Source organism: Monodelphis domestica, chromosome X (assembly GCF_027887165.1).
Source record: "Monodelphis domestica isolate mMonDom1 chromosome X, mMonDom1.pri, whole genome shotgun sequence".
Taxonomy (NCBI): Eukaryota; Metazoa; Chordata; class Mammalia; order Didelphimorphia; family Didelphidae; genus Monodelphis; species Monodelphis domestica.
The window spans coordinates 34,418,425-34,442,255 of NC_077235.1; the positions used below are offsets into that span (position 1 = coordinate 34,418,425).

The 23,831-nt window shown below is 38.9% G+C and overlaps 1 long non-coding RNA gene and 14 other non-coding genes across 16 annotated transcripts; all 15 read right to left on the bottom strand.

Moving 5' to 3' along the window:
* Positions 1–431: 431 nt before the first annotated feature.
* LOC107650330 (uncharacterized) lies at positions 432–11,120 on the bottom strand. Of its 2 annotated transcripts, XR_008914745.1 has the most exons (4): positions 10,761–11,120; positions 4,514–9,232; positions 1,719–1,810; positions 432–1,445 (listed from the first exon to the last, which is right to left on the bottom strand). It is a non-coding gene; the product is annotated as an uncharacterized LOC107650330 (long non-coding RNA). The 2 variants fall into 2 exon arrangements; XR_001625483.2 differs by having other exon boundaries at positions 1,719–9,232.
* On the bottom strand, positions 1,043–1,101 carry MIR7388A (microRNA mir-7388a). Its single transcript, NR_127684.1, has one exon. It is a non-coding gene; the product is annotated as a microRNA mir-7388a (primary transcript).
* MIR7386O (microRNA mir-7386o) lies at positions 2,347–2,403 on the bottom strand. The gene has a single exon (NR_127683.1). It is a non-coding gene; the product is annotated as a microRNA mir-7386o (primary transcript).
* MIR7371P (microRNA mir-7371p) lies at positions 4,894–4,951 on the bottom strand. The gene has a single exon (NR_163007.1). It is a non-coding gene; the product is annotated as a microRNA mir-7371p (primary transcript).
* Positions 6,403–6,462, bottom strand: MIR7386N (microRNA mir-7386n). The gene has a single exon (NR_127682.1). It is a non-coding gene; the product is annotated as a microRNA mir-7386n (primary transcript).
* Positions 10,163–10,219, bottom strand: MIR7386M (microRNA mir-7386m). The gene has a single exon (NR_127681.1). It is a non-coding gene; the product is annotated as a microRNA mir-7386m (primary transcript).
* A 4,175-nt stretch (positions 11,121–15,295) lies between the features above and the next one.
* MIR7386G (microRNA mir-7386g) lies at positions 15,296–15,354 on the bottom strand. The gene has a single exon (NR_127680.1). It is a non-coding gene; the product is annotated as a microRNA mir-7386g (primary transcript).
* Positions 15,355–15,449: 95 nt separating this feature from the next.
* Positions 15,450–15,508, bottom strand: MIR7386F (microRNA mir-7386f). Its single transcript, NR_127678.1, has one exon. It is a non-coding gene; the product is annotated as a microRNA mir-7386f (primary transcript).
* Positions 15,509–17,925: 2,417 nt separating this feature from the next.
* On the bottom strand, positions 17,926–17,984 carry MIR7371L (microRNA mir-7371l). The gene has a single exon (NR_163006.1). It is a non-coding gene; the product is annotated as a microRNA mir-7371l (primary transcript).
* Positions 17,985–18,529: 545 nt separating this feature from the next.
* Positions 18,530–18,584, bottom strand: MIR7386L (microRNA mir-7386l). The gene has a single exon (NR_127677.1). It is a non-coding gene; the product is annotated as a microRNA mir-7386l (primary transcript).
* Positions 18,585–19,297: 713 nt separating this feature from the next.
* MIR7386Q (microRNA mir-7386q) lies at positions 19,298–19,355 on the bottom strand. Its single transcript, NR_163005.1, has one exon. It is a non-coding gene; the product is annotated as a microRNA mir-7386q (primary transcript).
* A 1,629-nt stretch (positions 19,356–20,984) lies between these two features.
* Positions 20,985–21,043, bottom strand: MIR7371K (microRNA mir-7371k). Its single transcript, NR_163004.1, has one exon. It is a non-coding gene; the product is annotated as a microRNA mir-7371k (primary transcript).
* A 668-nt stretch (positions 21,044–21,711) lies between these two features.
* MIR7386E (microRNA mir-7386e) lies at positions 21,712–21,770 on the bottom strand. Its single transcript, NR_127676.1, has one exon. It is a non-coding gene; the product is annotated as a microRNA mir-7386e (primary transcript).
* A 93-nt stretch (positions 21,771–21,863) lies between these two features.
* On the bottom strand, positions 21,864–21,924 carry MIR7386D (microRNA mir-7386d). Its single transcript, NR_127675.1, has one exon. It is a non-coding gene; the product is annotated as a microRNA mir-7386d (primary transcript).
* A 987-nt stretch (positions 21,925–22,911) lies between these two features.
* Positions 22,912–22,968, bottom strand: MIR7386K (microRNA mir-7386k). The gene has a single exon (NR_127674.1). It is a non-coding gene; the product is annotated as a microRNA mir-7386k (primary transcript).
* Between the last annotated feature and the right edge of the window lie 863 nt (positions 22,969–23,831).

Sequence of the window (23,831 nt, forward strand, 5' to 3'; positions counted from 1 at the left end):
CTGTTGAGCTTTGGACAAATATTCTCATTTGGTGCTCACAACAAGCCTGTGAGGTAGGGGATATTCTTTATTAAACTCACTCTAGGAAATATATATAAAAGGATTAACTTTCATTCTTGCCTAATCTTCCCATTCAATCATATCTAGTGCCCCTCCCATAATGATTCAAAGGAAAAAGGAAGATCAATAGGTCATAAATGCACAAAATCAAGTGAAGGAAATCTCCCATGGGTCATGTCCATACAGGAATATCTCATTATGCATTGTACATGCCACTCACCTTTCTATCAGGAAGTAAGGAATCCTCATCCTCTTGGTAGCTTTCATAGTTCTGTATGTCAAAACAAGTAGGACCAGATATATTAGATTACATTAAAGGTCCCCTCCAACACTACTGTGGAAATATCCAAGAAAAGTCTAGATCATGAGAAAGAGCAGAGTAACCTTATCCCAACTGTCTTTGAACAGTTAGTTCAAGAACCATTATTGTGTTAAATACAGTTTTAGTCGTATCTCCTACAACCAAGGCACATGAAGGCGCATAGTGGCAGGATAGATTTTTCTTACGTTCCAATTGCAGTCAAATGAAAAATTGAATATGCTTTGGATGGCATTGGATAAAAAACGACCCATAGAATCCTGGAATCATGAAAACTAAAAGATCTTAGTTGTCCATATTCAACCTCAAACACACACACACACACACTAACACACACAGTATAACTTTAGAAAAATCACCTTAAGTACCACCCCTCATTGTTCTTTTCCAAAAACTCCCAATTCCTCCTGTATCACATCTCCATCATGAGGGTGGGTAGCATTTGAGAAAACTACATTGTGACCTGATAACAGGAAATCCTCCTGACATTCAAAGCTATGCACAATTTTAATTACCAGCATTAAATGGCCTTAGGGAATTCTCTAAACCACATCCACAGAAGAAAGTTCAGACTCAAAATAATCCAGGATTTAGACAGCAACACTCCCTTTTCCAAGCAGCGCCGAAATCCTTGTAGTCTCATGAAGTTCGTCACCAAATGCCCCAGTTGTACATGACATGACTTTTTATCATTAATTATAAAATGTGATATCTGTACAACTGGGGCCTATGGATGGAGGGCATGTCAGGAGATGGGTTGTCGTAATGCTTTGTCCTTCAGAGCCAGTCTCTTGGATGTTGTAGTAGTGATGTTGTGGAAGTTGCACAATTAACCAAGATGTAGAGAAAATACCCAAATAATTAGAACTAGCCTAAAATAGAATGAGTTTAAGATGGCAATACTTAGATCCTCTTCTCCCAGGAGATCATCAGCCAGAGTGTAGATCCAGTATCATCAGGAGTGTTTAACATGGCAGAGATCTTTTCTGCAAAGTCCTACAACATTTAATTTGCCACAAAGAATCTTCCCAACGTTCTACATGGATACAAATCTTCTGTGTAGAATCTATAAAATGAAACAGTTTTGGCCATGAAAAACAAGTTGGAGGAACAGTGAAAAGAACTTCACATGCAAAATTAATTAGAAAAAGGAACAATTCATTTTATGCCATCTAAAATGTGCCAAGCACTGTGCTAAATGTTTTTTTCAAATATTATCCCAATAACTCTTCCAGGTAGAGGCTACTATTAAAGTCAATTTAATAAGTATGCATAAAAAGCAAAAACTATCTAAGAATCTAAACTAAAAAGTATCTAAGAGTTTTGGAGGTCAGCGTACCTTGTCCCAAATGCCTCTGAAATCCTGGGTGTCTGGCTAGGAGGTTCTTCTCCAAATGCCACTGTTGAACACAAGGTGATGGTCATCATAATCTATAAAATGTGATTCAACAACTGGGTCAGATGGAAGGCATGGTCACGGGAACAAAGTTCTCTTAGGTTACTATGTTCCTTGTAAAGATCCAAATAATAGAAAATGGTAGCAACAGTGTTGTGTTGGGTCACTTATTTCCAAATAGTACATATATATCCTCAAGAGTTGACCTTATCCACTCTTATACATGGGGCAGGAATTGGCTTTCTCTGTGCTTGGACAATGACCTCGGGATGCAGCAATTCAATTCCTCTATTTGAAGTTGAAGGAGACTCTAGTACAGTGTGAGAATGGGCTGGCCAATGTCAAGAGATTCAATTCGGCATGAATTGTTTAAAGGAAAATTTAAGTAAAATGTTGGAAAAATGTCCAAATAATTAGAGTAACCTAAAAGTCAATGGGTTTCCCAAGACAGCTTAACTTTGATTACCAGAGTATTAATACACAATCATTACAGGATTGCCAGTCGCTGTCTGTGTCCAACAATGCCTCTATCTTCATGGATGTTTAGTTGCAAAATTCTTCACCAGTAGCCTCTATGGACACGATCCTTCTTTTCACAAAATTAACAAAATGAAGGACTGTGTCCACATGAGGCGGCTGGAGGAATGGTAGAAAGATCATTACATTCTTCTTATCCATGGAGTTGTAATCCATAGTACTGATGAATGCAGCAGAAGAAAATGAAAAGGCAATCATAGGAATTCTGGCCAATTACATCCTGCAAATTTTTACCTTGTCTAATCCATCACAAGCTAGAGTTTCTTCGAGTTCAAATCTCAGGTGAAAATGCCCTCAGAAGCCAACCAATCCATGCCCCTGCCTGAATAAATTTCAACAACATAGCTCAGAAATGAAAAGTCAATTGAGAATACAATTCAATTCACCCAAGTGTATGCGAGACAATTAACTTCATAATCTCCATTTTTCCCTACTACCCCCAGCACACACATACACATTTCCAGTAGGGAACTTAAAAAAAGAAAAGATCCTATCAAATGTACATGAATGAATGAATGAATGAATATACATAAATGAAGTCCTCTTCCTGGTCATGTTAAAAAAGTGAACTAATTTTGCATTTCATGTCCATAATCACTGTCAAGATAGGAGTGGAATTCATCCTTAGTCCAAAAAAGTCCTAACCTCTTTTAAGGAAATGGAGTTAAGATTTGACAGGCTATCTCTCAACATCCAGTAAAATTGGTTACATAGTTGGCAGTAGGGACCCTGACCTCACTTCCATGGGAGACTTCAAGGAAAGTCTGAACTGTAAATCATGTGGGCATTAAGAGGACAGAACTCCTTGTCCCAAACACCTCCCAAATCCTCCTTGTTTGGCGAGAAGGTTCTTCACCAAATGCCTCCGTTGTACAAGGCGTGACTTTTATCATTAACTATAAAATGTGACGTCTATACAACGGAGGCAGATGGAGATCATTCTGGCAAGAGGAGATGGGTTGGCTTGGTCCTGGGACCCTCAAGCTGAATGTTTTCAAATATCCACACTTAACACTTCAAACACAAGGTCACGTTATGTTAAATCTTGGCATACAGAGTGACCCAAGAGGTCAAGTATTCCATTCTCCCAAATGGATGGTCAATGTAATGATATTCAATTCAGCTTATATTGCAAAATTAACCAGAATGTGGTGAATTTTATGTTAATACGACGGGAAAATGCTTACATAACTAAAAATAACCTAAAATAGAATGTAGGGTGTATAAGGTGTTCAGAAAAGACTAGCTAGCACCTCTGGTGTGAGGACTTGCCAGTATCCCTTTTCAGGACTGCTCATCCACTTTTGAGTTTGAGCGTCCAGCTTTCACCCATCTCTCACTATACCTCCAAGAAGCTCCACACAGTGGCCACACAATTCAGCCTCAAACTCATCAATCAGCGAGTTAAAAGACACCTATCCCAAGTGTGTGAAGACCTCCCTTGGCATAAGGGGCAGATGAGAACAGTTTGTTCCCATGGCCAAAGGTGGCTTGAAGCAAGCTTTGTGGGGCATCTGGAGCTAGGTCAGACAAATTTAAAGTTTCATATAGTGGAAATATCCACATAATTAGAGCTAACTGAAATAGAATTTCAAGACAAGAGGGTCCTTTTAAACCTTAGAGAAATCGATCAGAGTCTGAATCCACTATCATTGGAGGTTTGGCAGGATAAAGAACCTTTCGACAAAAGTCCTTCCAAATTCAGGGGAGTTTAGATACAAATTACTCTACCAACATCCTATATGGATACTATTCTTTGCACAGAATCTACTAAATGAAGAATGCGTGGCGGAGAAATGGTGAGAGAACCATTGCTTTTTCTCATTCTTCCAAGCTGCTCAATTATAGCTTGTTGGGTCAAAAATATGCTGGATGAAGTTGGTGGAAGAGTAGAGTCCTGGAAACTCAAGTCCTCAAGATAAATTGCCAAAGAGTTTTTACTTTATCCAATCCACCATCAAGTAAAACTTCTAGACTAAGAGACAATAAATGGTGACCTCAGAAGTCAACCAATTCATTCCCCTTTCCTGCAGAATGTGAAATTATCTATAACAAAACAATGGTCTGTTGGATTCTTTTAAATTCAATTCAACACATATATTTCAAAGCAGCAATTTTCCCTCCTGTTCTAGCTCTCCCAGCACACACACACACATATACCATAAAACAAAAACAACAAAGAAAAAAGATTTAAATCTTACCAAATACATAGTAAATTTAAGCAAATCCCCTCATTGGCTGGGTCCAGGAGTATCCTTCTTCAGTTTAAATCTATCACCTCTCTGTCAAGAGTTGAATGGCGTACTTCATCTTTCACTCTCTGGAATCCTGGCGCTCTACGTGTATTTGCTAGCAGAAAATTCAGGCTTAATGTCAGGAAAACTGTGGTTTCAGTCAGAGTTATCCATGAATATAATGAGCTGCATTTGGAGGAAGTAGGGTCTCCCTGGCTCAACATCTCTGGAAGTCTTCAAGGAAAGTCTAGAGGAACAACCATCCAGTTTTTCAGGTTGCTGATCCTTGTCCCAAAGGTCCTTGCATACTCTCCAGTGTTTCGCTGCCAAGTTCTTCGCCAACAGCCACTACGAACAAGGAGCTCTTCAGGAGAGAATTCACAGAATAGAGCACCTTGTGCAAATGTGGCAGCTGGAAGGGATGGAGGCAGGATAGGGGCTTTTCTGTTAGATCTGCTTATGCTTCTGAAAGACTAATTGTGACCTGTAGTGCTAGAGAAAGTCTGTTAAAAGAGCAAAGGTACAATCATGGGAAGTCAAGCCTGTTAGACATCTCAGAATATACCAATCAGTGCATCAGATGCTTCTATGTATGACATGCAGCCTCAGAGATGACGGTGATCGAAGAATTCAGCCAATGCATCCTCTGTCTAAAATAGGATGGTCTTTTACAAAATGAATGGTCAATTCTATTCCTACGTTTATTTTTATAACCTTTATTTTGTCTCCTCCCACTTCATTCCTCCACCCCAATTTAAAAACAACAAAATAAATAATAAATCTCTCAGAAGAAACATATACTCAAGAGTAAATTGGCCATGCTCCAAAACAAATACCTCATTCTAAAATTTAAGTCCACTAACTCTTTAAGTTTTGAGGTGAAGACTGGACTCCATATTGGTCCCTTTGAATTCTGGGCCTCCCCAAGTATTTGCTCAAGGAACATTCAGATCCCTGCAAAAGGATATTAAGCTGAATGAGAAGAATAGGAATATGCCTTTTGCCTAAATGAAAGTCTTCAGAGATAGGTCTGGAGAACAAGAAACATGGATTTTAAGAGGCAGTGTATAGTTGCCACCTTCTCTGAAATCATGGGCTAGAAGGTTCTCCTCTAAAAGCTATGTTTAATGTTTAACAAGTTTAACAAAATCTATAAAAATGTACTATTTGGGAAAAAACAAAGCATGAGGGAACAGAATATTTGGTCTGACCTAGTTAGGTTCCAACTGCAGAACCAACCAATCAAGACCTGTGACAAAGACACTTTGTTGGAGGATGGCCTTGGTTGGGAGGGGCGGGGGAAGTCATGGTACTAGGGAATTCTTCGAATTCTCTATGCTCCTATCCAGTATGGGAGGTACCTTTTTGTCACAGGATATCAGAAAGGAAACTAACTTTAGAAGCAATTGTCCAATACCCTTCCCTCCCCAGAACAGAACAAAGCATAAAAATGGGGAGTGCATTTGTGTTCCATTCCACATGAATTGGCTAGAGGCAAATTTAGTTGCAAGTTATGGAAAGCTGTACAAAAAAGTTATTCCAAAACAGAACAGTAAAGGAACAGAACAGATAAAAGGAAGAGCCTTCCTTTATCACCCTGAAGGTTTTTTCCAGTATACTCTTGTTGTGCAATCATCAGGGGGTTGTGTTCAGTAACCATAATTATCCAATAGCCCATCTGTACCTCCTGTTCTTTTCAAATAAGATCCTTCTTTGAGGGTCCATCCACAAAATGAGGTGCTTTATCCAACGGGTGACTGGAAGGAATGGTGACATCATTGTGGCTTCTCTTGCCTTGTCCCAACAGTCCCTCCAAACTGCTAATGGTTTGGCTGGTAAGTTCTTTCCCAGCAGCCTCTATGGATAAGGCCCTTACTTTTGAAAGAATGCACAAAGTAAAGTGACTTATCCACCCAGGGCTACTGGAAGGGATGGTGTTGGGACAGTTCCTTTATCTGTGGATATGAGCGTGCTTTCCTCCACCACTTAGACCCTGAAGTACAGGCTGGATGTGCTGGATGAAGTTGACTGAAAGATGATGGATGTTGGATGAAGGCTGGAGTGCTGGATGAAGTTGACTGAAAGAGAAGCAAAATCACGTGATCTCCAAATTGGAAGATTCCTCAGAGCTCTTACCTGATCCAGTCTTCTACTCCACATCTTTCTATGATTTCCAATTTCAAATGTAAAAGTGACCTGACAAGTCAATCCATAGACTCCCAGTGCAAATGGGGATGTTGATCTACAACAAATACAGAAATGAATGATCAGTTGAATCCAATTTAATGCAATTCAGCAACCATTTCAAACCCTCTCACTAGCTGCATCCCATTTGTACATACTGCCAAAATTTTTAATCCTAAAAGCCAAATATATATGGTGAAATAAAGCAACTGACCTCATTGGCACTGTGCAAATCTCATTCTGCATCTTAAAGCAATCACACCTTAGTTTTAAGGTGAATAATCCTCTAATGATGGTCCTCTCCATACATCGGTAAGGCAAATTTAGAATCTTCTGGACCATCAATCATCAAGGGATATTATAGGGTAGGAATCGTGGTCTTGGGAGTTTTGGTTGCAAAGTGCTTTGCCATCATCCTCCATTATTCAAGCAGCCTTTAGGCAAAATGCAGTATCCAAATAGGACATCTAAAAGGAATAGAAGAGAATAGGTGCTTGAGATAGGAAGTTGTAAGCTATGGTTCTGGTGAGGGCTCGAGGTAACAGTTTGGATGCCCACTCATCAGGGGGTTAGTAGGCTAGCAGACTTTGTCACAACATTGTTCATATTCTTCATTGTTTAGCTACAGAGCACTTTTACCAATGGCCTCAGTGGACCTCATTTTTCTTTGCTCAGAATTGTCCACAGAAGGGTGGAAAGGATCATTGTTTTGTAGAGAATTCACAGAACAAAGAACCTTGTCCAGATTTGACTGGAAGGAAAGGTCCCCAAGAGTTTCTTTTCTCGTTCATATGTTCACTATTCTGAAGGACTGATAGCAGACATTAGTACTGAAGGAAGTTGGCTGGAAAAGCCTAAATGTAATCATGGGACTGTAGGCATGTTACAGATTTTTCAGAGACCTTGGATCCAACTAATGAAGCAATCAATATAGCATACACTACTCCATTCCCCTAGATCGCAGTGACCTAATAGTTCAACTAATCCATCGCCTTGATAAAAAAAAGAACATCTTTTGAAACATAGGTCAAAAATAAATGGCCAATTCAATTCTACATGGATTATAACAAGCACTTAGTTTTCTCATCTTCTGACTGCATACGCCTTCCACATTTCAAAACAAGAACAAAAAATAAAAGCTAATCCTTCATAATGTACAGTCATTTGAAGTAAATTCACTCATTGCAGATGCCCCCAAAACTTCATTCTGAAATAGAAGACTGTCGGCTCCAAGTTAGGATAATATATATACATCTTTGATCCTCAAAATATTGGTTCTCAATATACATAGAAGAGGTCAATTTAGTATTGATATCAGAGATGCCAGTATCTTTTGACATTCAGGGCTTGCATGAGGAAGGAGTAGGACACAAGGAATATCTGGACAAAGCAACAAGAGTTGCAGAAGTGGTTGGTTCTTGTGACAACCATCTCTGTACTCTTGGATATTGAACTGGGAGGGTTTTTCTCCAACAGCCACCACTGCACAAAATGTAACATTTCCTATAATCTAGAAAATGGAGCAGGTAGAACTGGGCACGCGGAGAAAATGGTGGCAAGAATGCTATTCCTGACGTGGAGCTCTTCAATTGAAACTAATAGCTAAGGTATGCATCGGATGCGATGGTTAAAAAAAATTATACCACAGCCTAAAAGATCTCTCTGATGTTGGACTACTTCAAATTCAGTGTAAGAAAAACCTTTTTTGTTATAGAACCTCCAAAAAGAGAGTAACTTCAAGGCCAGCCATTCGATTCCCCTAAGAAAAAAAGGCGGAAAATCTAGAACATCGCAGAGAAATGACATGGATTGGTGAGAGGCAAATCTTAGGGCGAATCAATAGTTATTCTAAACCAGAATCCGTTTGCTACAAAGACAATACTGCTCTCCTAAGATCCTTGAAGGTCTTCAAGTAGGCTCTGGATGCACAATCAGGGATTTTTTTACAGTGTTCTAAGCTAGCTTTGTCCCAACAGTCTATCTGTATTAAAGTCCGTTTGGTAGGAAAGTTCTCTGCCAACAACCTCTATGGATGAGGTCCTTATTTTAGAAGAATCCACAAAATAGATTACCTTATCTAACATGGGCAGCTTGAAGAAATGATGGCAGCATTGTGGCCTTCCTATTACCTTGTCCCAACAGTCTCTCCAAACTTCTTGTGGTTTAGTTTGAAAATTCTTTGCCAATAACCTCTATGAACAAGGTCCTTGTTGTAGGAGAATCCATAAAATGGGAGGCATGGTGGTTAAGTAGTGGCGTTTCTCTTAGATATACTCCTATTTCTCTTGTCAACCAATCATACTGGTAAGTGCTGGATGAAGCTGGTTAAAAGAACAAATGCTGAGCCATGGGATCTCAGCCCCAGAAGATTCCTCAAATTTTCACCTGGGCCAATCCACCACTCAACTTGACACCATAAGAGTCTATGATCTTCTATCTCAAACATGAAGGTGACCTTATAACTCAATCCGGCCATCCATACTTGTTGTAAAGGAAGATCATCTATACAAAGAACAGAAAGAAAGGGCCAGTTGAATTTAAATCAATTTAATTCAACAAATATTGTTAAAGCATTTATTTCCTCTTTCTCTCATTTCTCACACCATGCTTGGTAAAACAGCCAAGAGAAAATAAAATCCTAGTGCCAAATATACATAGTCAAACAAAGCAAATTCCCTTCATTGGTCATGTGCAGAAATGCAAGATTCATTCTACATTTTCAATTCATCACCATTCTGTTTCAGAGAGGGCAGGGTTAGGGTCCTCTGTGCTCATGATCCTATATATATAGTTTTTTTTTCCTTTTTTGAAAGATCTATTTAGGCTCAATACAGTAACAATTGTGCTAGCAATAAGATTATAAGCAATGAACTCCATTTGAAGAAAAAGGAAATTCGCACACTTCTTCACAGAATGAGGAAAGTCTGGACCCACAATCATCAGGGCTTTGCATAGGAGGAAGTGATTCTTAATCATACTCTAGAGCATTCTCAACCTCTCAATTTGTAGCAATGAGAATACATAATGCATCAGATATTTACATTCCGAGTCATAACCGTAGCAAAATTAGAGTTTTGAAGTAGCCACCAAAATAATTTTTTGGTTTGGGGTCGCCGCAACATGAGGAACTGCGGGGTCACGGCATTAGAAAGGTTTAGAACCACTGCTCAAGAGGTTGTTTGGCTACTAAGTTCTTTACATCTGTTTTCCAAGACTTTTTCTGGGCAAGATCCACAAAATGAAGCCTTTTTATCCAAATGAGAGTCTAGAAATGGAGGCTGAATGCCTTTGTTTGTTATACTCATACTTCTGGAGCAAGCAGTTCTAATCTGTAATAACCACCAAGTGCTGGAAGAAGTAGAGCCTGGATAGACACTTGACTGTGCCTCCAAAATCTTGGTTGTTTAGCTGCAGAGCACGTTACCAGCAGCCTCTATGGACCATACACTTCTTTGCATCAAATTTACAAATTGAAGCATATTGTCCATGTGAGGCAGCTGGAATGGTGGTGTTCCTTCTTCTGAATCACTATGTTGTAGTTTGTAATACTAGAGTGCCAAAAAAAGTTGGTCAAAATGACAAGACTTCAATGCCGTGGACAGAACTACAAGACTTCCAAGAGACTTACCTCATCTAAGCCACCACCCAGCAGAAACTATGATTTTCTATGTCAGAAAGGTGACCTCAGAGGAAAAACAATAGATTTCACTACTTGAAGAAGGTAGGTCAAAAATGGTCAACTGAATTCAATGGAATCCAGTTTAAAACAACATGCGTACCCCCACACACAGAAGAAAAAAGTACCTTCTTTGGCCATGGCCCATCATTTACATTTTAAATTCCTCGCCTCTCTGTTGAAAGGTAGCAACTTCACTTCCTATTTTGACCCCCAGAATTCTGATACTTTACAGCAGCAAATTTTGCCTTGATGTCTGAAAAACTATGATATCAACCCAAGCTATCCTTAAACATAATGGGCCAAAGTAAGAGGAAGTATGATTCTTAGAAGTCAACATTAATGAAAGCTTACCTTGGAGAAATTTCCGTGGGGAGCAATCTTTGTCCCAAAGGTTGTTCCACAGTGTTGAGTCTGCAGCGATGCTTGCCAGCAGCTTCAATGAACAAGTAGTCCATTTTGATTTAATTCACAAAATAGGAGCATTTTTGTCCGTAAGAGGCAGATAAGAAAGGATGGAGGCAGGGGAGGCGCTTTTCTGTTTGATGTCCCCAGACTTCTGAAAGATGAATTGTAGCCTGCAAGAACAAAAGTACAATCACGGGTAGTCAGATCCATTAGACCTCTCAGAGGTTTTACTACATCTAATGCACCTAGATTGATGCTTCTATGATTTCAAACCTCAGAGAGGAGAGCAGCCTTGACTAATTAATGCCTATGCCTAAAAACAGAAGTTAGTATATAGTATATATATATATATATATATATATATATATATATATATACTATATACTAACTATATATATATATATATATATATAGGTCAGAAAAGGAATGTCAGTTCAATGCAATTCTATGTGTATTTACACAAGGATTTATTTCCCACTTCATGCCCCTTGCCCATTTCAAGAACAAAAAAGCTCAAGAAATTTGATGAATATACCTAGAAAGAAGGAAATTGGACATGTACCAAAATATTCCCTTTGGAATTGTAAGACCACGAATCAGGAGGCAAAGAGTATACTGAATTTTGGATCTTCCCAAGTATTTTAGAAAGGCAAATTGATGTGAGGAAAAGCCTCTTAACATCCTGAGCTACACACACGTGGAATGATCTACAGAAGGGGGAAATTTATATGGACCCACGAGCACCTTGTGACCTCCCGCATGCCATACAAACACATCTAAGCCTTGTTGGAAGTGTTCAAAGAAAGTCTGGAAAATCATCATGGGTTTCATGGGTAACATCTGATCCCAACCACTCTGAACTCCTGGCAACCAAGCTAGAAGGTTTCTCCAACAACTACTATAGTAGAAGATACAATATTTCAGAATCTATAAAAAGTACCATGTGGTATAATTGAGGTATAGAGGGCATGGTGGCATGAGTTTTCCTTACAGTAAGATTCACTTCTGCTTCCAATCGAGAGCCCACCAACAAACCAGTAGCAAATGTATTGGATGGCAGTACTTTAAAAAATGGTCATAAGAGATCATAGAATGGGAAGATCTTTCTGACAGTAGAGCACATCCAGTGAGAAATCCAGCAAGGGATTGTTGTAGAATCTCAGAGATGAGGCAACTCTTCCTTTCCCACAAGAAAACAAGGAGTAAAACACAGCATAGAAATACATGAATAGAATTCCATCACACATGGATTGACAAGAAGTCTAGTTTGGAATGTATATTGAAAGATGTCCAAATAATTTTAAAAGCAGAATAGGTTTCCCAAGATGGCAGTAGTGCCTTCCTTGCCTTGTTACATGTTCATTACAAATTTAAGCAAGGGGTGGCAGGTAGGTTTCTGGATTCAAATCTGGCCCAAGACAAGTCAAAAAGCCAATAGCTATGTAGCAGGGGCAAGTAGGTAGTTCAGTGGTTTGACAATCAGGCTTAAGAGACAGAGATTCAAATCTGGCCTCAGACACTTCTAGCTGTGAGACCCTGGGCAAGTCACTTAACACTTGCTGCCTAGCCCTTACTGCTCTTTTGCCTTAGAACCACTACACAGTATATATTCTAAGGTGGAAGGGTTTTAAAAAGAATTTAAGCAGTCTGCATAAACTTTTTTTCATTAACCTTATCCTAGCAGACCCTCCATACTTCCTATTGTTTGACAATAAAATTCTTTGCTACCAGCCTCTATGGAAAAGGTCCTTATTTTAGCAGAATCCACAGAATATATAGTTCCTTATCAAACTGGTGCCATGGAATGAGGGTAGGTCAGTGCACTTTCTGCTAGATATAGACATACTTCTCTGCTAACTGTACCCTAAAGTACTGGTGAGTGCTGGATAAAGTTGGTTAAAAGAATAGTAAAATCATGGGATCTCAGGCCTGGTAGATTCCCAAGGGCTTTTACGTGTTCTAGTTCACTTATCAAAATGGCATCAGATTGGAAGATTTCTGGTGTAAGGTATTAGGCATGTGCAAAAATGCAAATCTCATTCTACATTTTAAACTCATCTCTATTTAACCCCAAAGCAAGGGGAGGGCATTGTGATCTTCTCTATGTATTTATAAAAGGCAAATTTAGAGTTGATATTTAGACCGATAGCCAACAGGAGGTTTGTTTGGGGGCAGGGGAATGATTATCTCTGGGTGAACATCCTCCATATACAATTGTTTGACTTTAAAGTTCTGTGCAAACAACCTCTATTGCACTAGATACTCATTTGGAGTAAGACACACAAAATGGAGGCCACCGTCCTAATGGGTACCACTGGGAAGCTAAGTATGATAATCTTTTCTCTTTAGACTGTTCATATTTCTGGAAGTGACCAGTTCTAACCTGTTGTACTAGCGAGTCTTAGAGGAAGCATAAACCAAATAAATGGGCATTCACCAGCGGATTCACAAGTTGTCAAACCATGTCCCAACAATGCCTGCAACCTCTGGCTATGTAAGTGTATTGCATATAACCAACAGCCTCAATGGACCAAACTCTTCTTTGCTCAAAATCTACAAGTTGAAGAATGTGGTCCACACAAGATGATTGTAGGATTAGGGATAGATGGTCACCATTTTGTTATTCTCATGCTCATTCTTCTGAGCCACCATTTTGTACCTTGTCCTAAAGAGGGCTAGAGGAAGGCAGTGAAGACAACCAGGGGACTCAGACCTAAATTTAACCCACCAGACAATGAAACTTAGGGGTTTGTGAGTTCAAATCTCAAAAATTAATTTTAGCAGAATCCAATTCAACTCAGCAAGTACATTTAAAAGTATTATTAACATACTCTCCAACATAAAAATACACAAAAGAAAATGAGAACCATTACATCAAATAGCCAGGATCAAGTCTCCTCCTTCACCAATGGCTAGCTAGTTGTGCATTTTAGGTTCATATCACATCTCTGTCAGAAGGGATATTAGGGTTTCTTAAAGTAGTTTTCCTTGTCTTTGAGGTCTCTCTGGACCCTCTGATGTTTCACTACAAAGAGCCTTGCAGCAGACTCTTTGCCCAAGTTACTCTTCTGTAGAAAATTCACAAAATGGAGCACTTTGTCCAAATGTGATGTCTGGAAAGGATGGGGGGGCCTGTCTGCTTTAATATTCTCATATGCCAAATTGATCACTATTAGCCTATAGCTCTGGAGGAAGTTGGTAAAATGAGTAAAAGTATAATCATAATTGGAAAGTCCTGTTAAGATTTCCTACAAGATTTTATCTGATCAGATGCACCAATCAGTACAGAAAACATTTCTTGTATTGTCACTCATTTTCCATTGTCCCCAACTGCACCCAAACCATCCCTCTTGGGGGAAGTCTTTTATGACATAGATCAGAAATGAATCATTAATTCTAACCAATCTGCAATTATTTTCATAATTATTTCCTCAAGTTCTACTTCATCTCCTGTTCCTATAAGAAACGAAAAAGAAGTCCTTTGTTAAAAAAAAATAAGACTATTGCATTAACTTCCCTTACTGGCCATGTCCAAAAATGCATCCCATTCTAAATTGTAAGCCTCCAAGATGTTGGATGGAAAATGAATAGTGCACTTCACATCTTTGAGTCCAGGGAATTTTAGTTCTTCTGTCCAAGTCTTTGTGAAAGCTATCTATAAAAATTCCATGATATTCCATGCTATTTCCAGCTATTCCATGATAAGCAAGTAGGGATCCCTCATAATCGCACTGCCAAGAGTGGGTTCAAGTAAAGATCAGGCAAATGATCATGAGGGGGTTCTGGGGGTAGTTAAGTGTTACATGTGCCCACCATATTGGAATATTAGTATGTCTGGCTGGAATGTCTGGCTCCAAAAGCCATTGTTGCACAACTGTTTCATACAATCTAGAAAATGGAGCATCTGGTAAAAACTGGGGCACATGGAGGCTTGATGGCAGACTACATGCTTTGCTTTAGTTCTGATCTTACTACAAGAAGCAAATAATGAAAATTGGTAGCAGGGGAGTGTTAGATGACATTGGCAGAAAAGAAACCATAAAATAACACGAGGATCACAAAGCAGAAAGATCTCTCCTATATTGAACCATATCCAAAATCAAATTCAACAAGGGAATTACTGTTTTGTTGTGTTGAATAAGAAAGGAAATTTCAAAGGTCAACTCTTCAGTCTCCCTAAAGAACAAGAAGGCAAGCCTAGAACATAGCATAGTAATGCCTGGTGAATTCAATTCCATGTGGATTGGCTAGAAGCAAATATAGGTTGGAATATGTGGAAAGATGTCAAAATAATGAGATATTATAAAGCAGAAAAGAGATTTCCTAAGATGGTAATAGTGTCATATTTACCTCCGTGATGGGTCTTCCACAGGGGGATCTGGATGCACAGTCATGAAGAGCTTTTCTTTGTTAGCCATCATTGTCCCAACATAGACTTGGTATTTCCATTGCTTGGCCAGAGAGTACTTTCTCAACAGCCACCAAGGATAAGGTAATTTATTTTGCTGGAAGGCACAAAATAAGAGTGCCTTATCCAAGTGGGGCAACTAGAAGGAATGATGGCAGCGCTGTGACCTTTCTCTTACCTTAATCCAATGGTCTCTTTGGTTTGGCTGGTTTTCTTTCTCAACAGCCTCCCAAGGATGAGGCATTTATTTTGGAGGGATGCACAAAATAGAGTGCCTCATCCGAGTGAGCCTGATGGAACAAACGGTGGCAAGAAAGTTAACTTTCTTTTAGATCCTCTCAGACTTCTCGAGGTACCAGTTTGGTGAGTATTGGATGAAGTTGGCTGAAAGAACAAAAAGAAAACCGTGTGATCTCTGGCTTATAGGATTCCTCAAGAGTATTTGCCTGATCCAATCCTACATTCTGACAAGTACATCATTTTATGACTTCCAATATTGAATGCTAAAGTGACCTTGCACATCAACCCATCCAACCCTGGTGTGATGTAGCCAATCTAGGGGGAAAATAACAGAAATTGATAATGGTAAATTGAATGTGATTAAAATTCAATACAAGTAGGGATAGCTAAATGGATCAATTGATAGAAAGCCAGGTGTGGAGACAGGAAGTCCTTGGTTCAAATCTGACCTCAGACCCCAGGCAAGTCACTTGATTTGAACTGCCTAGCCCTTGCTACTCTTCTGCCTTGGACCCAATACTCAATATTGACTAAGACAGCAAGTAAGGGTTTAAATTCCATGAGTATTTTCAAATGCCATTTATTTTATCCCCTCACTAATCATTTCCTATATCCCACTGCATGAAATTACCAAAAGAAATAAAATTCTAACAGCCAAAATGCACAGTCAAGTTCTGTGCCAACAACCTCCATTTCACAACACTTTGTAAAGAACTCACAAAATGGAGCCCATATTAAGTGGCTGGAAGGAGTGGAATTGGGAGAGGTGTTTTTCTCTTTGTGATGTGCACTTTCGGGACCAGCCATTTACAATCTGTAGTACTGAATGAATGTTGGCTGAAGCAAAACCCAGATGGACACCAACCAAGGTTGATAAGGCTGGCAAATGTGGTGTCAGCTGTCATCTAAACCCCTGGCTGTTTAGTTGCAAAGCACTTCACAAACAGCCTCTATGGACCAAATCCCTTTATGTTCAGAATCAACAAATTAAAGAACATGATCCACATGAGGCAGCTGGGGGAAGGATAGAAGGAATTAAGAGGTGGACTGTTGCTTTTCCCTTGAACATACTCATTGGAGTTTGCCCTACAAGGAGCTAGATGAAACTGGAAGGTAACAGAAGCATGATCAGGGGAACTAGTGGGTCTGTACTTTTCAGAATCAGAAGAAAGTGACCTCAGAGATGAAACAATCCTTCCTTCTACCTGATAAAATGAAGCCCTCACATATAACAGAACAGAAATATTCCCCTGAAAAGCAAGTAAATTTAAAAGGATTCTTTTTCTCTCCAACACACACAATGCAATTGAACAATTAAAAAAAGAAGATGAAAACCATCATATCAAATGTGGACTTGGGCAAGTGAAGCAAAACTTTCTCATTGGCAGCATCCTCAAAACAGCCAATCCCTTGTCAGGAGGCAGGTCTGTTTTTTTGCCCACCCCCCGGAATCCTAGTGTTCTCCTAGTACTTGCAAATTCAGGGTTAGGTATTCTGTGCTCAGTCCAAGATAGTAAAACAAATGAGCAGACAGTGAGGAAGTAAGAGTCTTCAGCTTTGACATCTCTGATAGGGAAATCTCTAATAACTATTATCTAGGGTTTTCTATGGAGCAACTCTAGCATAGGAGGTCACCAGGTTTTTTACTACAAAGGTAATTGCCAACAGCCCATATGGACAAGATGTGCCTTTGTAGAAAAATCTACAAAATGGGAATATGCCTTGTCCAAAATGGGTGCTAGTAAGTGATGGAGGCAGGATAGGGGTTATTTTGATGATATTCTCAAAGTCTTCCATAGTTCTTAAGGAAGCTGCTTGAAAGAGCATTAAGTACACATTTTCCCTCATCTAGGGTACAACTTAGTTCAATTTTCAGGTTATTCTGAGTAGCATGCTAATGTCTGCTATACTAATCCATTCCACCATTTAATAGTCACAACACAATCTCTTATCAAATGCTTTTTTAATAGAAAGCAATTTGTGTTTTAACAAGTCTTTATTTTCTCTAGTTCCCACTTCATTCTTCTCTAGTTCATCCCAACTCGGTATTTGAAGGCAACACCAAAAGAGAAACAAATGCCTTGTAGTAAATAGTCAAATGAAGTCAATTCCATTCATAAACATTTATCTCATTCTAAAATGTAAGACTATAAGCTCTTACTCAGAAAGTCAACAGTGTACTTCAGCTTTGATCCTCAGGGATTTTGGTTTTCCCCAAGTAATTGTGAGAGGCAAATTTAGGCTTTATTGAGGAAGACCCTCTTGACCTTCTGGGTTACTATTCACACAAGTATAATAAGAAACATGAGGAATGAATAGAGACCACACACACACATACCTTAATGGAAGCATTGAAAGAAAATCGCTAGACAAGTGATCATCTGGTGTTCCACAGGCTATTGTTTCTTGGCCTCATCATCTGATGCCTTGTTCATCAGGTTGGAAGAGACTTCTCCAATAGCCACTATTGTACAAGATGCAACGTTTCATAAAATCTAGAAAATGGAGCACCTAGTACAACGGGGGAATATGGAGAGCATGGTGGCAGGATGGGTAGATTCTCTTATCTGTACTTCTTATTCAGAGCCAACCAAGTGAATGTGTTTACAGAGATATATGTTGGATAGCATTGTCTGAAAGCAAAAATTAAAAACCAAAACAAAATACATAGGGATTACTTAGCTAGAAAATATTTCTAACAGTAGATCATATCCAACCTCAAACCCAACACGGGAGATGATTTTTTGTTGAAAATTCCCAGGAAAGAAGAGAGCAATTCTTCCATTCTTAACAAAGAAGTGAATCTAAACAAAGAAGTGAATGTAAGATGTCACATTCAAGTGAATTACCAAGAGAAAGATTTAACTTGGAAATGGCAGGAAAGATGTGCAAATAAAGGCATTGTTAAAAAGCAGAAGGGGTTTCCTACTATGGCAATAATACCCTCCTTACCTTTCTGATGGTCTTCTAGAAGAATGCATGGAGAGGTCTTTTAATAGCCATCTTTGTATCAACAGTACAGTCAAACTTCCAGTTGTTTGGCTCGAATTTCTTTCCCAACAGCCCCCCAAAGATAAGGTGTCTATTTTGGATATATTCACAAAATTAAATACCTTATCTGAGTGGGGCTGCTAAGCAGAATAATTGTTTTTCAGTTGCTTTATTACAACAGTCCATCCCTCTGAACTGGCTGAATAAGTAATGATGACAGAATTCACAAAATAAGAGTGCCTTATCACGCTAGGTAACAAGATAGCTGACTTTTTACTCACAATTAAGGAAAATTTTATGATCACTGCCTTTTAAGATTTCAGTTTCTATTTGATACAATCCTCAACTTCATTTCCAATAACCGCATATACAAAACTAGAAGAAAATGAAAATCCTAATGCCAAATATACATTTCTCAGAAGGAAAGAAATAACCGCATGTAAAAAGGCAAATTTTAAGGCCATTTCCTCTCAGTTGTGAGATGAACAGGGTGGAAAATCCTGTCTTTTAGCATCATTTCTGAGAGGCAAATTTAAGGGAGTGATTAAACATCAAAAACCTTCCATACTCATTTATTTTAGCCAATCAATTTCCATCCCAAAAGCCTCCATTGAACACAACATTCTTTTATGCCGAATTTACAGAATGGACCCCATTGTCCAAAAGGTTTGGTGGCTGGGACAGATGGAGGCAGGGCATGCTCAATGCTTCTAAGATCAACATTTTTAAGTGGCAAGGATTTCATGAAGAATCCATACGGATACTAATCGGGGGCTAGTAGCAAACCTTCTCGACAGTCTTCATACTCTGGGTTGTATAGCAGCTGAGCACTTCTCCAACAGCCTCTATGGACCTTATTCTTCTATGTTTTAGATACACATATTGAAGAACATAGTCCAGATGAGGCGGTTGGAGGAAAGGTAGAAGGAATCAGGATTAGCCGCTTCATTCTTCATTCTTCCGAACCACCCATTTGTAGCTTATCATCCTACAGAGGGGGTTAGATGCAGATGGCAAAAACAATTACATAATCAGGGGAACTCAGGCCTACAAGATCTCCAAAGGTCTTTTCCTCATCTGATTCACCAGACAGCAGACATGGTATATCTACAATTTCCAGAATCGGAGAAGAAAGTGATCTCGGAGATCTAACAGATCTCCTACCTGAAGAATCAAGCTCATTTAAAAAATGAAGACAATTCAATTGAACAAACATGTTTGGAAGTAATAACTGCAGAGCAACAACAAAAAAAATTAAAACCATCACATTAAATGTAGCTAATCAAGTCAAGCAAAACTTACCATTGGCCATAGTCTCTCTCTCCTATTAGTAAGCATGGCGATTCCTTGGGTCCCCCAAAACCCAGTGCATCCTCAGCAGTTGTTAGCAATAAATTTAGCATAACATCCGGAAAACTGTACTCTCAACCCAAGGTCTCCGTAAACATAATGATCTGAAGGAGAAGGAAGTAGGATTCCAGACATCTCTGAAAGCTGAAAAGGAAAATCCAAAGAAATCATTATTAATATTATCTGGGGTTTTCTATAGAGCAATCCTCATCCTGAAATTGCCTCCATCCTCAGGCATTTAACCTCAAATGTAATTGCTCTTTTGAGATAGAGGTAGGATATGGGGCTTTTTTGTATGATATTCCCATATTCCTCCACGTTCAGTTATTTAAGACCCAGGCCTAAAGATTATAGGTCCTGGGTTCAAACATAACCCCAGAAATGTCCTATCTGTGTGAGCCTGGAGAAATCACTTAATCCCCATTGCCTAGCCGTTACCGCTCTTCTACCTTAGAACCAATACATATTATTGATTATAAGATAAGGGTTTAAAAAAAGAAAGAAATGGAAAAAAACTAGGAACCTCTCAAACATTTTATATCATATAATGCAACAATCAGTATAGCATATATTAGCATGCTGCTTTAGAGATTACAATAACCTCACACTTCAACTAATCCATTCCCAACCATTAAGAACACGTGTATGCATGTATACGCACACACACCCCAGTCTTTTACAAGATAGGTTAGAAATGAACAGTTACTGGGACTTCAACACAACTCAATTCTTCATTTATTTTTATAAGTATTCTCACTTATATATAATATATATTTATTATATTTGTTATTATATATATCTCACTTATATAAGTATTCTCACTTGAGACACAATGGAGTAAGGTAGGAGGTGACTCACCTCCTACCTTACTCCATATCTGAAAACAAAAAATGAGAAATGCAATCCACTGAAGTAAATTACTCTCATTGGATCTGACCACAAATCTAGCTCATATAGAAAAGCTCTTGGACAGGAGGTGAATTGTGTCCTGCATCTTTAACCCTCTAGAATTTTGGTGTTCCCCATGTATTTGTGAGAGAGAAAACTAGACTTGTCATCCTGGGCTATGCTCAAGCATAAACTACTTGAGGAGTGAATGGGGACTAAATATAGACACACATACCTCAATGGAAGCATTCAAGGACCATCTCCATCAAAGGGCTGAAATCATTCCAATAGCCACAATTGTACAAGACGCAACGTTTCACAGAATCTAGAAAATCGAGCATCTGGTACAACTGGGGCACATGGAGGGCATGGTGGCAGGAAAGATAGTTTATCTTATGCTTCTTCAGACCCAACTAACGGAAAGTGTTTTAAAGAGGTATGTGTCAAGATGGCAGTGACTGAATAAAACACAACATAAATAGAGATAATAAGAACAGAATCACAGATATAAAAGATGTCACTAACAGTTTATATATCTAAGCTCAAACCCAGTAAGAAACCATTTTTCTCAGAAAGGAATGTAACAACTGAGGGCAACCTTTACACTCCTTGACCAAGTCTAAAGCAGTATAGAAATGTATGTACAATTATATTTCATTCCACATGGACTGGGGAAGAGACAAATTTAAGTTAGATGCGATGGAAAGATGTACAAAAAGTTAAGCTAAAACAAAATAGGTTTCATAAAATTTCAGTAGTACTTTTCTCACCTCCTGGATGGTCATCCAGCAGAATCACCAGGGAGTTTTCTTCAGTGGCCATCTTTGTACCATTAGTACCTTTTTAATACCATTTCTTTGGCTCAAAGTTCTTTTCTGAACAGTTGACAAGGTATTTCTTTTGGCAATATTCACAAAATAGAAAGCCTCAAGAGAGGCTCCAAGAGTTGATTTTCTGTTGCCTTAAACAAATGATGCCTCCATTTTGGTGGTTGTTTGTTGAAAAAAATTTCCCAGGAGCCCTCAAGGATAAAGTGTTTATTTTGGCCTAACTCACAAAATAGAAGACCTTATCCAAGCAGGGCGGCTAGGCACCATAGTTGAAGTTCTGTAGCATTGCCCCAATGGTGCCTCCATACTTCCAGTATGGCAGGGAAGTTCTTTCCCAACAGCCTCCTCCAGATAAGGTATTTATTTTAGCAGAATCAACAAAATAGAATGCCTTATCCAGAGTGAGCCTGATGGAAGGGATGATGAAGATAGCAGAAGTGTGTATAAATCTAAAAGAAAGACCAAGTAACCATATATCAAAAGACAAAAAAGGTGAGTGATAGATGAAGTTGCCTGAAAACGAAGCAAAATCATATGTCCTGCTTTTAAGATTCCTCAGAGCTTTTACCTGATAAAATCATCTACTCTATAGAATACATCTATAATTTCCAATCTGAAATGTCATTATGGTTTGAAGGAAACTAAGCTTCAACAAAGATAAAATACGGTCTGTGAAACAGGTAGGAGGTGGGGCTCCATGGATTGAGAGCCAGGCCTAGAAACAGAAAGAAGGGTCCTAGGTTTAAATCTGGCCTAAGACATTTCCCAATTGTGGGGCCCTGGGTAAATCACTTTATCCCTCATTATCTAGCCCATACTGGTCTTCTGCCTTAAAACCAGTGCAGTATTGATTCTAAGATAGAAGGTAAAGATTTTTTTTGAAAAGTCATAATGTTGAATATACATAGAAAAATTTAGCAAGTGACTCATTGGCCATGTGCATAAATGCAAGTCTCTTTCTTCATTTTAAGGCCATCTCTTCTGTTCTGAAATGAGTGAGGTTTGACATCTTTGGTCTTCAAATCATGATTCTATTCATGGATTTGTGAGAGGCAATTTTGAGTCAATATGGACCAGCAATCATAGGAAGGTTTTGAAGTCTTTATCCCTCCAGACCCAATTGTATGGCAATAAACTTCTTTGTCAATAGCTTCCATTGTACATTGGGCAAGATCCACAAAATGGAATCCATTGTCCAAATGAGGCCAGAAATGATGGAGGCTTTTCTGTTTGTAATGATCATACTTGTGGGACCAATCATTTACAGCGTGCTCACTGTCCAAGAAAGCATCCTGGTTGGACACTTACCTGAGGGTTAGTAGGTTAGCAAAGCATGCCCCAACTGTGCCTCCAAGCACATGGTTGTTTGCAGAGTACTTTCCCAACAGCCTCTATGGACCAAATACTTCTTTGCTGAAAATCTACAAATTGAAGAACATGGCCCACATAAGGCAGTTGGAGGAAGGCTGAAAGGAATTTTAAGGTTAGATCATTGCTTCCCTCTTGGATATGCTCATTCTTCTGAGCAGCCCATTTGTGGTTTGACCTACAGAGGACTAGAAGAAGACAACAAAAGCATAATCAAAGGAACTCAAGGCCTAGAAGACTGACAAGACTTTTAACCTCATGCAATTCATCAGAGAGTTCTGGTGGGTCTACAATTTCTAGAATCAGAGAAAAACGACCTCCGAAATCAATCATTTCCCCAACATGACAAATTAATTTACTTCACGTACAACATAGAACATTAATTTTCAAATGAAATCAATTAAATTCAGCAAGTATGCTTAAAAGCTTGAACTATTCTCTTCAACTCACAACACACACACACACACACACACATACACACCCAACAACAACAACAAAAGGAAAAGGGAAACCACCCTATCAATGCATACTTAATCAAATGAAGCAAGATTTCTCATTGACCACATCCAAAAATGCCCATCTCCTGTGAAATGTTGGTTCTTTGTTCCCCTGGAATGCTGATGCTCTCAAGTAAAGTACTTGCTATTAGCAGATTCAGCATCATGTTGGGGAAACTAATCATGTTGGGACTAAGGTATCCATAAACCTATTGAGCTGAAGGGGGAAACCTGAATTCCCACAATTAGAAACCTCTGCCAAGTCTACAAAGAAAAAACCTAGAGGAATAATATTCAGTAGCATTTTCCATGGAGCAATTCTTATCCAAGAAGTTTCTCCATACTATTGGGTTTTACACTACAAAGTTCTTTGTCAACAGCCTTTAGGGCTCATTTTTGTAGAAAATCTAAATATTGGAAACATCTTGTCCAAAAAGAAGTGACT